This window comes from Penaeus vannamei, chromosome 18 (assembly GCF_042767895.1).
Source record: "Penaeus vannamei isolate JL-2024 chromosome 18, ASM4276789v1, whole genome shotgun sequence".
NCBI classification, from domain to species: domain Eukaryota; kingdom Metazoa; phylum Arthropoda; class Malacostraca; order Decapoda; family Penaeidae; genus Penaeus; species Penaeus vannamei.
Window position 1 is genome coordinate 35,933,739 of NC_091566.1, and position 15,297 is coordinate 35,949,035.

A 15,297-nucleotide genomic window follows, 5' to 3' on the forward strand; every position below is an offset into this window, starting at 1 on the left:
ATGTGTGTGTATGTGTGTGTGTGTTATGTGTGTGCATATGTGTGTATCTATATCTATCTATCTATCTATCTATCTATATTTATATATATAGATATAGATACAGATAGATAGATAGATAGATAGACATTTTTGTGTATATATATACATATATATATATATATATATATATATATATATATATATATATATATATATAAAATTTGATAGTAATAATAATAATAATAATCATAATAATAATAATAATAATAATAAATGTGTGTGTGTGTGTGTCTGTGCGTGCATATGTGTGTATGTATATCTATATCTATCTATCTATCTATCTATCTATCTATCTATCTATCTATCTATCTATATATATATATATATATATCTGCATACATATATATATATATATATATATATATATATATATATATATATATATATTTTGATAGTTTAGGATAAGATAAAGGTTGTTAGAAGGGGAAGGAGTTAAGGGACGGGTAATTAGATCAAATGGACGATGCTTATGCGCCTGTGGAAGATTGCCAGGTTGTCAAAGGAAGGGTCGTGGGCTCTGAGAGGACGTCCGATGGGTTGAGGGATCAGGGGAGGAAGGGCAAGTGAGGAAAAGCAGAGATGCGGGTTGCTGTGAAGCGGGGCAGGATAGGAGGATGTGTGGGGATGAAAGACGAACATTGCATGAGGAGAATAGGAGTGGATCACATTGTGACAAGGGTTAGGACTGGGTGAGGCAAGTGTGTCCAATGCGTACGCGGGTAAGAGCAGTTTCTAAGGTTTTGAGGTGAGGGGAGTAGTCGGAAGTTGGAATGTGTGAAAATCTGGGTTCACGGGATGTAGACAAGGCGGCGGAGAGTGCTGGTTTATCTGTCTTTACTGCCGGGGATCCAAATATGGATGGGAACCCAGCAAAAAACGAGTTTTGTGATGCACGGAGAGATGGAATAGTTGGTCCTGAACCTTGCGGACGAGTGTTGATTGGCTGAAGAGATGTATGAATTTTAGATTCGGTGAAAATTGTGGAAGATGAGGAAGAAAGGGAAGACGCGTTCTAATGCGATGGGGATCGCATACAATTCAGTAATTTAGTAACAATTTAGTAAGGACGATGAATTCAGGTGGAAGTGGAGAGTTGAAAGTATGAAAAGGAAAGATTACCGCAAAACCAGCGCCAGAGAGGGATTTGGAATCATATGTATAAATGTGAGTAGGCCTACTGGAGGAGAAAATGAGTGAGAGGATAGAAGGGAAGGTGTCTGATTCTGGTTATCAGGGGAAAAAAGAGGAGCAAATTCGGGAGGAAGGAAGCCAAGGCGGGTATTTATGGGTAGAGAGAGGTAGGGGTCGGAGATAAGGGAAGAGTGAATAGGGGAGAAGCGCATCATCCGGACAGAGAAACAAGTAGGGAGGCGTGGAGAGGAGGTAAAGGTAGGAAGAAGAGACAGAGAGACAGTTAGGAAAACGTCCATAGCACCGGAGTGAGAAGCGCACGGCGTAAGGAGAGGGAAGGCAGGCCTGATTCAACGTATAGTTCTCAACAGGAGAGGCGGAAGGTGCCTGGGCCAAAGCGTAGACTGCAGTGAGGGATAGTATCAAGGTGAGTAAGAAGAGAGGTAGAGGCAGAGGAATAGATATGAGAACCCCATAAGAGTGGAGAGTATGGAGATAGAAGAAGGTTTTGCGGTCTGAACCCCAGAATATATAACAAGACTCTGTAGGATTCGGAGGTGGCAGCGAGTTTCCCTTAAATGTAAAGGATGTGGTCTCACGAGGAGCGTTTGGAGTCAAAAATTACTCTATGGAATTTGCCTGAGAAGCGGAAGTGGAGAGGGGTATCATATAAGGAGAGTAGACGAAATTGGAAAAAAATGGAGATAGAAAAACGGAAGCCGAGGTCAGTGGCCCAAGAAGAGATTAAAAGACATTGCAGACTGGATTTATTGACGGAGAACATGTAAAGAAGGGTTCGATGGATATCGGCAGTAGTTGGAGTTGAGGGGGATGGGTTGTGTTGGGAGGGAGTAGGAGGAGGATTGATATCGGTAGTAGGCGAAATTGAGTGGGTTAGGTTGTGTTGAGAGGGAGTAGGAGGGAGGGGTGTAGGGGGAATATGAGCCGGAGGGGGATGAATATCGAGTCACTTCGAGTATGGAGGGAGCAAGAGGTGTGGAATTTTGTGTCTCAAACATAGTTTTGGATATCATCCATAGTTTCTGCAGTGGAGTTGGTTGGAGAGTTTTGTGTCACAAAGGTTCTCTTATGAGAGGGGGATGAGGAGACTAGTGTCTGAGGAATGAAAGTAAAGGTAGGTGAAGGTGAGTGTGCAGTAGGGGAAGAAGGGGTGGAACGTTCAGTCTGTCTGCTGTGGGTAGTGCGGGAAGGGAGAGGGGATGGTGTTGGGGCTGTAGTTGAGATTGGAGTGCCTGGGTTTAGAGTAAAAGAATTTGACTGGGGGAGGTAGAATGTAGAAGTGGAAGTGGAGAAGTAAGTAGGTATAGGGGAGGATGTATGAACATCTTGAGGTGGAGGGGGAGGGGCAGACGGGGCGACATTACGAGAGTAGGGAGTATAAGAGAAACCTTGTCGGCGTGCTTCCTGTCTGGCTTCACGTGGAGTGAGGCCATCTTTGTATCTGAGAGTTGCTACCTCAGATTCAAACTTGTAAGTGGGACAGCCTCTATAAAATACATTATGGGGGCCGCCGCAATTAGCATATGTACGTGTTTGTGCTGAGCAGTTTGATCGGTTATGACCGGGTCGGGCACATATGGCGTATCGGTCTGTGGAGAGGCAGTGTTTAGCAGGATATCCAAATCGCCAAGTTTTGACATTAACGGGGAGGAGGTTAGTATGGTTAAACAGGGAGGGATTGTCCACCAATGTAGATACGAACGGGAAGGTCATGTGTACTGAAAGTAATTTTGGCAATGTTGGTGGGTTTCTATCGATGACCTCTAGGAGGAATGGTGTAGCAATGTACAGACTTCACGTCTTGGTCTTTGAGGCAGCCGAGTGTCTTCTCTACAGTCTGACCATCTTTGGTATCGACTGGGCAATTTGCTGAGGAGATAGAGACAGTTCCGGTACAAGTATTAAGAGTTGGATGAGGTTCTGCAGGAATGGGGTTGCCATAGAGATCAGTTAGATTTGATAATATAGCTTCAGTTTCAGATCTGATTGTTACGAGACGGGAGGGATCGCGTCTGGTATGGAAAGGGACTCTGCCCACTTGTTTTTGGAGGCATTGTTGAAAGAGAAGAGTGTTACCTGAGTAAGGAGCTGTTGGGGGGATCACGAAAAATCGGTCCCGAATAGCTGGGCTAAATAAGAGTATTTAAGATATTTGTAGGGTTGGTGGCGGTAGAAGGACGGGGACGTGTGGAAGAGGGATTTTTGTTGAGGGGGGTAGAGTAGGAATGTCTTCTGGAGATTGAGACGGCTTGGGTAGGTAATGCACTAATAGGCATTGCGGAGTGGGTAGCAGTTTCAGTATTCAGAGTCGTGGTCAAAGGAGAGCCTGCGGTCGGGGAGCCGGTAGAGTCTGAATTGGTGTGGCTATTTGATGAAGGGGCAAGCCCCATTGCCTCTAATATGGGTATTCCTTCATTACTGGTCAAGGGAAGCCTTGATTATGTAGGGGAAATAAACAATCCATCCCCTCAGAGCCCCTTAAGGGGGTAAGGACTAGACAACTAAATCAGGGGAATACCGTGCCCATGGTTCCCGCAGGCCGTTCAGGGCTAGCCAAGGTCAGCCTTTCATCCTTTCAGCACGCTTACACTTTAGGAAGTAGATAGTAGAAGGGGTTAGAGAAGGGATGGAAACAAGAAAGTTGGAGGGAGAAAAGGCCATCCAAAATTAGTTGAGTCGAGGGCTGAGGCCCTAGGCAGGGGAGATCCTGCATTGGTCTGTCTCCGTCTCCTAAGCCCCCCCCCCCCCCCCCCCACGACAACAACGGGCAAGGGATTGGGGGGTACGAGATGATAGCTACTGAAGAATGTGGTATTGCCATGTGGTATTATATGCCTTTTCCAGGTCAAAGAAAACGGCTAGTACTGAGTGAAGGCATGCAAAGGCAGAAGACATAAAATTTTCAAAATGTGCAAGTGGGTCAGCTGTGCTTCGAGCACGACAGAATCCAAATTGAGAAGAGAAAAAGGCTGTGGGATTCAAGGAACCAAATAAGCCGTAGATTGAACATTCTTTTTAGCAATTTGCACAAACAGCTAGTCAGAGCAATGGGCCGATAGTCTTAAAACTGTGACAGCTGCAGAAGGAGACTTTGTTGTAGAGGTGGAAATTGTAGAGGGGCGACGATGTGAAGAGGGAGTGGTATGAAGTGATGTAGTGCTATGAAGGGGAGGGCAATAAGTTTGAAGAGTTGTAATAAGGGACGAGGATGTAGGAAATGGAAATGATTGTGCCGGTGATGGGTGTTAAGGATATTGGGATAGAGGGAGGAGTTTCTCTTGGAGGTTGAGTTACCTGGGTAGATGGTTCAGGTTGGGTTCAGTTGGCAGCAAGTGTCAATGATGGGCGTGTAGTAGAAGTGACCGGAGCCGTAACTAATAGAGAGCCAGGGGTCAGTAAACCTGAAGAATTAGATTCAGGGAGGCTAGTTAATGGTTAAGATAAATGTGCTAGACATCTAAGGTCATATAGCACTATAAGAAGGTATAGTAAAGGGGGATGTCAGGTGATAGTTGCTATGTGTGAACTATCTAGAGTAGTGTTGAAAGGTTGGAGATGAGGGAAAAAGGTTATGGTGGTTTAGGTAAGGGAGTTAGATCAAGTGAAGGATATTTATGCGTCTGAGGAAGGAGAACAGGTTGTCAAGGCAGAAGCTGTGGGATTATGTAAGGATGTCTGATATGTTGGGAGGTCGGTGAAGGGAGGATAGGTGTGGAAAAGCAGAAGTACGTGCTGTATTAAAGCGTGGACAGGACAAGAGAATGTGTTGGACTGAAAGAGGGACGTTACATAGAGGACATAGGGGCGGGTCTGAGCGTGACATTAGATAGGCGTGTGTTAGGCGAGTGTGGCCAATACGTAAGCGTGCGAGGGCCGTCTCCCAAGTGTTTTTGTGAAATGGAGCTGACCAAGAGGAGATTGATGGTTTTACGGTATGTAATTTATTGTTGTGGAGTCTTGACCAAAAAGATTGCCATCGGGTATACAAGGTTTTAAAGTGGGGGTAGTAATCCGTAACTGGAATATGAGAAGCGTTGTTGAGGTGATGTGGACATTGCGGCATAGCGTGCAAGAGTATCTGCCTGTTCATTGCCAGGGATTCCAACACGGCTGGGTACCCAGCAAAATCTGACAGATTAGTGACGTGTGGATTGATAGAACAACCAGTTCTGGATCTTACAGACAAGGGGATTGGTCGAGTGCATAGACTTTATGAGGTTAACGTTAAACAGTTACGGGAGTTAGTAAAAATAGTAAAAGAAGAAGAGGAGAATGAGTATATGCGTCTTAAGGCAAAAAGGAGTGCATATAGTTCTGTAGTAACGACACTAGATTCAGGAGGGAGGGTGTATTTGAAAGTGCAATTTGGAAATGTTACTGCGAATCCAGCTCTTGAGATGGATTTGGAACCGTCAATGTAAACATGAATGCTGGAGGAATGAATGGAGACATGGTCAAGGAAATGAGTGAGAAGGATAGAGGGAGGGATATCTGATTTTGGTGGGTCAGGGAAAACTGAGGAGCAAATACAGGGGTTGGGTATAAGCCATGGAGGAATGGAATGGATAGAAGGTGGGAGAGGTCGGAGGTGAGGAAAGGGGGAATGGGAGAGGAGGGTATCCATGCGTACGGGGAGAGGAGTTGGTAAACGTGGAGAAAAGGTAAAGGTATGAAGTAAGGATTGTGGAATAGTTTGGTAAGGGAAAATTGGTGAAATCGAGCATAGCATCGGAGAGAGAGAAGGGCTCGACGTCGAGAGAGGGACGGCATGCCTGATTCAGTATATAGGCTCTCAACTGGAGAGGAGCGGAAGGCGCCTAGGGCTAAGCGGAGACCGCTGTGGTGGATTGTATCAAGGTGAGCAAGAAGAGAGGTTGAGGCAGAGGAGTAGATATGGCATCCATAATCTAGAGTGGAGAGAATCAAGGTAACGAAGATGGAGGAGAGTTTTGCGATCTGAGCCCCAGGAGATGTGGGAAAGAGTCTGTAAGATTCGGAGGCGGCGTTGAACTTTTCTTTGATGTACAAGATATGGTCTCGCCAGGACAATTTGGAATCAAATATAACGCCTAGGAATTTGCCAGAAGAACGGTATTGGAGTGGAGTGTTAAGAAGAGTGGGGGTTTGGGGATCGTACGTGAGCGAGAGAAAAGGATGTGGAAAGATTTGGAGGTAGAGAAGCGAAAGCCATGGTTGGTGGCCCAAGAAGTTACTGATATTATTACAGACTGTAGGAATTGATAGAGATCTGGCATAGATGTGCCCAGATGCATATAGTGATGCTCGGTCTCTTGGTGGTAGGACTGAGACTATGTCATTTACAGCAAGAAGGAATAAAGTGGTACTTATTCACTGAAATCACTGTGATCCAGCGGCGAAGAAAGATGCGAATAGCTGTGCACGGGACAGAAGTTTGTATGGGAGGTATGACATAAGGTGTTTTATGATGGATAAGTATAGACGAGACATAAAGGGAGTACGGGGAAGAGATAAAATGGTAATTGGGAATTGGAATAGGAGGGTATGTGAGAAAAGTCTCTTGGGGGCAGATAATAGATGGATTATAAGAAGCAAGGATATGACGTAGGTCTGATCTATGAGAGCGGAAACCGCGAATATTCCAATGTAGGAGAGCTATTTCTTAGTTGATTTACTAATGATAACGCAAGTACGTGTTGGGGAATTTGAAGGGGAAGGAGCTAGGGGGTGTAAAGGATGGATATTATGAGGTAGGGAATCTGGAGAAGGGCATTGTTGTGACATGAGTGATTCTCGTGTGTATCCGGGAGGGAGTGCAAAGGATAGAGAGGATGGAGGGAGGGAGAATGTGCCTATAGTTGGAGTTGAAGGGGGTGGGTTGTGTTGGGGGGAGGGGGGGAGTAGATGTGGGGGGAGTATTGGTGTTAGGAGGATGAATATCGGAAGGATGGATAGTTGGAGTTGAAAGGGATGTGTTGTCTTGGGAGGGATTAGGAGGAAGGGGTGTAGGGGTGCTGTGAGTAAGAGGGGGATGCATATCAGGATGGGTATTGGGAGGATGGATATCGGAGGTGGACGGAATTGAGGGGGTTAGGTTGTGTTGAGAGGGAGTAGGAGGGGAGTGTACGAGGGGGATGGATATCAGGAGGATGGGTCGGGATTGAGGGGGTTAGGTTGTGTTGAGAGGGAGTAGGAGGAAGGGGTGTAGGGGGATATTGGTAGGAGGGGGATGAATATCGGCAACCACTTCAAGTGTGCATGGAGCATGAGTTATGGAGTCTTGTGTCTCAAGCATATAGCTTTGAATGTCATCCATTGTTTCTGCAGTGGAGTTGGTTTTGTGAGAAGGTAATTGTTTCTGCAATAGAATTGGTTGGAGAGGTTTGTGGGATAAAGGTTTTCTTATGAGGAGGGGAAGAGGAGACTGGTGTCACAGGAACAAAGGTATAGGTAGGTGGAGGTGATTGTGCTGTAGGGGAAGAAGGGTTAGAACGTTTAGTCTGTCTACTGCGGGGAGGGAGAGGGGTTGGTGTTGGGGCTGTAGTTGAGATAGGAGCTGTGGTTGAGATTGGGGTGTCTGGGTTTAGAGTGGCAAAGGAATTGGTCTGAGGGATGTAGAATGTAGAAGTGGAAATGGGGACATTTTGGGGTGGAGGGGGAGGGGCTGAGAGAACAATGTTACTAGAGTATGGAATATGAGAGAAACCTTGTCGACGTGCTTCCTGTCTGGCTTCACGTAAAGTGAGACCATTTTTGTATCTGAGAGTTGCTACCTCAGATTCAAACTTGTAAGTGGGACAGCCTCTATAAAATACATTATGGGGGCTGCCGCAGTTAGCACATCGTGTTTGTGCTGAGCAGTTTGATCGATTATGACCAGGTTGGGCACATATGGGGCATGGTCTGTGGAACGGCAATGTTTGGCAGGATGTCCAAAGCGCCAACAGTTTTGACATTGACGGGGAGGGGGTTGGTATGGTCGAACAGGGAGGGATTGTCCACCGATGTAAGGGAAGGTCATGTGTACGGAAGGTAATTTTGGCAATGTTGGTCGGATTCTTTCGTTGACCTTTAGGAGGAATGGTGTAGCAATGTACTGATTTCACATCTTGGTCTTTGAGGCATCCTAATGTCTTCTCCACAGTCTGACCAATCTTTGGTATCGACTGGGCAGTTTGCTGGGGAGAGAGAGACAGTTCCGGTACAGGTATTAAGGGTTGGATGAGGTTCTGCAGGAATGGGGTTGCCAGAATGATCAGTTAAATTTGATAGTGCTATAGATTCAGTTTCTGATCTGACTGTTACAAGACGAGAGTGGTCGCGTTTGGTATAGAAAGGGACTCTACCTACTTGTTTTTGAAGGCATTATTGAAAGAGAAGAGTGTTACCTGAGTAAGGAGCTGTAGAAGAGATCACGAAAAATCGGTCCCATTTAGCTGGGCTAAACAGTATTTAAGATACATGTTGGGTTGGTGGTGGATGGTGTGGAAGAGGGAGTATTACGGAATGGAGAATATGGCTGCAAGGTAGTAATAAGGGAGGATTGCTTGCTTGAAAGTTGCGGGGGTAAAGTTGTTGAATTTGAGGAAGTTGGGTAGGTAGGAAGGTCTTCTGGGGATCGATTTTCTGCTTGGGTGGGTAATGCACTAGTAGGCATTGAGGAGTGGGTTGTAGTTGGTGTTCGGAGCCGTGGTCAAAGGAGAGCCTGGGTTGGGGCTATTTTTTAAAGGGGCAAACCTCATTGCCTCTAAGAAAGGGATTACATTTCATTACTGGTCATGGGGAACCTGGATTATATAAAAGGCATCAACTGGTTCACCTCCATGACTAGTGAAAGGTAAGGGCTAGATTAGTTGGGAGTACCGTGCCCATAGTTCCCGCAGGCCGTTCAGGACTGGCACAAGGTCAGCCTTTCATCCTCTCAGCACGGCTCTCACACCTTAGGAAGTAGATAGTAGAAGGGTTTGGAGATGAGATGGAAACAGAAAGCTGCAGGGGGAAAAGACCATGCAAAATTAGTTGAGTCGAGGGCTGAGGCCCTAGGCAGGGGAGATCCTTGCATTGGGTCTCAGTCTCCATCTCCTAAGCCCCCCCACGACAACAACTGGCAAGGGATTGGGGGGGGGGGGGGAGGCTAGTTTACAAAGAGGCAAGCCTCAGTGCCCCTAAAGAGGGTACAAAATCTTCATTACTGGCCATGGTAAGGCAAGGGGTAAGGGCTAAACAATCAATCACGGGAATCCTGTGCCCATGGCTTCCTGAGGCTGTTCATGACTGGCACAAAGTCAGCCTTTCATCCTTTCAACAAGGCTCTCACACCTCAGGCACAAGACAGGGGAAGGAGTTGAGGAAGGTAAGGAAAAGGAAAGGAGAAGAAAAGATCATGCAAAATTAGTGAAGCCGAGGGCTGCGGTCCAAGGTAGGGGTGATCCCCTATGTTGGGCCCCAGTCTCGGTCTCCTTAGCCCACTAAAACAAGAAGGGATTGGGGAGGGGAGGAATAATGAAAAAGAAGGAACCACTTTATGATTACAACCATTTATTTGTGTTGCACATGAGAAGACAATATAACAAAGCCTTATTCTAATGATAATACTATTGTCAAGGAGACCACATACTGCACCATTAATGTTGGGTCCAATCATAATTTTTACTCCTTTTTCTTGCCAAATGAGACATTACATAAGCTTGATTCTATATCATGAAGGAGTCTTCTAAGCATAAAGGTAACGAGAGATCCATTCTAGAAATATTTCAATAATGCATTAAATGTCTGAAAAATTTACCCAAAAAATAATACATGACTGGAATAAAAATATAAATCATAAACAAATTCATAAACAAAAACCTGTTATATGCCTTACTTTCAATAATTGAAACCACAACACACAGAGTCTTTGTCTAAGCTTGAAACGTGAGTCATCCCTGTAACTCGCCCAAGAAGGCAACAAACTGCTTGCTACCCATGTGACTTTTACCACAGCAAACACGAACTCTTGCTGCATGAAAGGAGAGAGTATTAAGACAGAAGACTGAGTGTTTTGCAACTGAATGAATATCAGTATAACCTGCCTTACCGAACTCAAGGTATACACAAAATCATAGTCAAGGACAGACTAAATATTACCATGTGTAAGGAACTAGATCTACTGAGGCTTATAGGCCACCATGCAGCATCATGGAATGGAGTGGGAGAAGGGAGAAAGTAAGGCAGAAAGAAAGAAAAACAATAACAAAAGTAACAAAAATTTCCTTAAATTGGTAAAGAAAACAATACAGTATAATAACAATCATAGAAAAAAAACACTGTAAATCAGAGGGGTATATAGAAGTGCATCAGGTGCCACTGTAGCACTAAGGTTCAATATCTACCACTGGCTGGTTATCATGATGGTCCTTAGTGTCCAGTCACCATATTCTCCGTTGATATGTTTCTCTATTTAACACATAGGGATGATGAATGACTATAAAAATCAGGTATCATAAGTGAATAAATAAATACAAAAAGTACCCCTACTGCCTTATCTTTAAGCTTCCACAATCAGCATCCGAAACCATGCATCTTACACAAATATAATTACCAAAACTTGCAAAGGTTTCATCAACATAAAAACCTAAGATTGTAAATAATATAAAAATAATAAAAACATAAAAAATTATATATATAAAAGATACATATCAACACTGATATATATTGGCAACATAAAAGTTTATATGGAGAGACCAGGAAACATATAAAAATAATCTTTGACAAAGCAAGTAGAACCAACTCACATAAGAAGTGACATCATACAAGGAATATGAACTTACATAAATCAGTCAACAAAACATGAGAACTGACGGAAAAGCCTCCAAATCTTCAAACACAAGAAGAAAAAAAAGAAAACAATGAAAAGAAATAACTCAAGACAAAATCAGCAAAGAATTTGAACTGACTAATTCCACTAGATGCCGGTTCCTGATATTGTCCTAAGTCATACTAGAGATGGAAAATCAAACATTATTTCTTTGGTGGAAAAATCTATCACATCATAATTCATATTTGGTAATACTCATAAATGAAAGAAAAGAAAAGAAAAAAAAAATCTTCACAAGAGTGTGACTCAACCTTAATATTTTTACAAATGTGGATAATTAAGAAACTGGAATGATAATTAAATGAAATTCAAAAGATGACTCAAAACAAACAATTACCTCCCCTTAGAACTCCACATTTGAACACCCATATTCAGAAGCAATCTGGAATGATATTTGGAATATATCTCTTCACAACACTTGTAATGCCAACCTAGAGGCACAAAAGGCAAAAACATTAACTCTCCATAAATATTTTGACTTTCAATGGTTCTTCTGAGATTCAGCTTTGACCAGACAACTCAAGATACTAAATAATGAAAGCTTCAACGCTCTGGCAATAGAGCTTTGATAATTCTCATGGCTGTGCAAAAATCATTTTAAAACACATCTAAGTCAGGCCAGAGTTCCCAAACCTTTTTTCCCATTAAATCATTTGACCACTGGTGATCTAGACTAACTACTTATTCATTACATGTTCCCCTGCATACTCATGCTGTAGTAAAACCTGCATGAAAATCTCAGTGAGTATCTTCCCTAAGACTTTCCACTAAGTATGCCTTAACAAAACTGGAATGATGCTGCCAGTATACATATTAAACATGCCATTACATATTCATAACATCAATACTCTGTGCTTTACATGAAATAAAAAGTGAGTAGTTTGTGACATACTGCTTGATGCATTTTAAATTCAAAAAATATCAATAAAATACTTGTGTCTGTCTGCTTTGCAATACGAACCAAGCATAAACTTTAAAATTTCAATACATTAACATGATGTACATACACTGGTTACATCTAGGAAAATATCACTATTCCTAAAGCTCACAATAAAAAACTGGTAGTAAACACATTCTTTGCAAAAACTAAGCCTCCATAAAATGCATTCTCAGACATGTATATAAAATGTGGACTTTCATTTGTGCCAGTTTTATGTTACTGAAAAACACCTCAACTGACTCATACGCCCTGATGAGAATGATGAATATAGAAATATGTCACAGTAGCATAGCCATGCTTTGTAATTCATTGAGATGAATGCTTACATTTATGTGCATAAGTGCCTGATATATATAAATGTGTCTAAGCACAGCAGACAAAGAGTAACCAGGGTCTGTGTAGTTGTTTGTTACTAAGAGGTGGTCATATTTTGCACCTCCTTCACAAAAACACTGCACACAAGCTAGAAATTTATAATCTGAAGGTGTTTACCTTTAAGGACCACCTCTAGTAAGTCAGTTTGACTACAAGGTTACTTCATCACATGAAGGCAGTAATCAGATATCAATGAAGAATCATTATCACAACATTGCATATTATATACTATCTGACACCTTTCCAGCTAATTTCCAACCGAACCACACCAAGCATTAAATCAGATACTTTCAGCTCTTCACAGCTTTCCCTCTCTAATCCTACTACTTAAGCTCACTGCCAACTATGACTAGCCAGAAGAGGCAGCAACCCTTTACATCTACCAGTGACTGAGACTTGGCAGTTCTTCTACAGGGGTCTGTCCTTCTTACTGTCACTCTACCCCAAAGCTAAGTCTAGTGTTTCTGTACATTAAATTTTTTGCATTAAAAAAATAAAGAGTAAAAAAATCACATCTTGTGTACTACCACTCCCAAACTGATGTTGCGGGATGCTGAGATGAAGATGATGACACCTTGTGCTGTTATTGGGTAGATCCCACTTTTTTGGAGCTTCAGTGCTTCTGACTCCCATCTATTTACGAGTCACTTTTAATTGATTTAGTTGGTCTTCCAGCTCGTGGATTCTTCGGTCCTTTAAGATGAGCTGGCGTCTGAGAAGCTTAAGCTCTTCACACTGTGCCGTGTACGCTCTCCGCAGCTGAAATAGTTAATGCATAGGAATGAACATTCTATAAACTGGTGTAGTTAATAGTGTTGATCTTTCCATACATTTTAACACTAGAGAAACTCCATTACAACTCCAAAAACACTTAACAATAAAAACAAGAATATCTTCACTGTTTCAAATCTAAGCTTAACCATTTATAATGATCACCATAAAGAAGCAGAATAAAAATTATTTCTTGACTTTCAAGGCCTTCTGCACACTTTACACAACAACAATTCTGACAAAAGCTTCTACTATATGACAAACGAGAATTTCACTTGAACATAAATGCACCCATACAAATGCACAATCTCTCTCTCTCTATCACACACACACACACACACACATACACACATACACACATACACACAGGCACACACACACACACACAGGCACACACACACACACAGGCACACACACACACAGGCATGCACACACACACACGCCCCACACACACACACACACACACACACACACACACACACACACACACACACACACACACACCACACACCAACACCCCACCCCACACCAACACATAAACACACACACACAAAACACACACACACACACACACACACACACACACACACACCACACACACACACACACACACACACACACCACAAAAACACACACACACACACACACACACACACACACACACACACACACACACACACACACACCACACACACACACACACACACACACACACACACACACACACAAATTAAAAAATAAATAAGTAAAAATAAAAAAATAAAAACTGGGGAAAAATAGAAAGGAGGAAAGGAAGCACGGCAAGTGGAATGAGAGAGGAGAGAAGGGTAGAAAAAGCTGGAGGGGGATATGTAATTGTAATACTAGTATCCGCAAGCTAGAGCAGAAGAGAAATTTCTAATGTACCTGATACGAAGGATAAGGCAGGGATGTCTAATGTAGAGATCAGAGTTGAAAGATGCAGTAGTTGCAGTATACATGTGAAAAGACACAAAAGAAAAAGAAGTCTTTACTAAGGACAAATACCGACATGCATAGTAGTACATTTGTGCAACTATTTGAAGGCATGCACAACACTACTTGAAAATAACCCAACCAGCTGTGAGGTGGTTTGGAAACACTTAAGGTCTTGACATAAACTGCAATATAAAGGTTTCCTCTAAGAACGTACTTTCATTGTCTTACACTAATAAAAATTCACCCTATGATGTAAAATATGGTAGAATACATGAAAAAGGTGCAAAAGAAGCATTCAGTATTTGGGATTTTTTACTTAAGATAAAATAATGAAATTTGCTGACTTTTAACCTAGTGAATTCTAGTGAATGCAAAATGAATAAAGTGCATGAAGAATATGTCTTGTGCACCTGCCTCTATTATATATCAGACTAAAATCCATGATTAGGTTAAAGAAATAAAAATAGTTTTTCACAGAGATGAAAAACATTCATTTAAACCCAAACACACAGGATACAAAATAGAAAAGAAAAAGAAAAAAAAAAAAAAAAAAATCACCCATTTCTATTGACTGCCCTACAACAATTGTTACATTATTCAGCATCATAACTTGTGTTCAAGAAGGAGAGGCCTAGAGTGGAAATAAGAACATTTACTAGTCCTGTAACACAAGGTAGGAAAGTAAAAAGTATGTCATATCAGCAATGAATTTTGCACATTAACATTACAATCTCAAATAAAAATCATGATAGGGATTTGCAATACTAAATCTCTTTTCTCCAATCAGTAAATGCAAGTCAATGACCTAATATCAAAGCAGCGCCCCTAAAAATAATAAAATTTTTTGTAAATCAATCTTTAATTTGTAAAACATATGAATATAACACATTCAACATATAAAAAACACACATGCATCTACATACATATAATATATGTACCCCACATATATATATACACAAGGCTTATCTAAACCAAAGAACTCTTTTGTGGCAATCCTACAGCCTCAAGGAAATAACAAGCACAATAATAAAGTGAGGAAAACTGTACTGGGGGTGACCACTGAGATACGAAGTTGGATTTTTAGCCTATGAAACATGACAGCAATAATGTGCTCACAAAAAAATGAAACTGGACAATTTCTGTATAGTATTACCAGTATTAAAAACAGCTATTCATATATTTTTTTTTTTACATGACACACGGATAGTGACACACTCCCATGGGACGT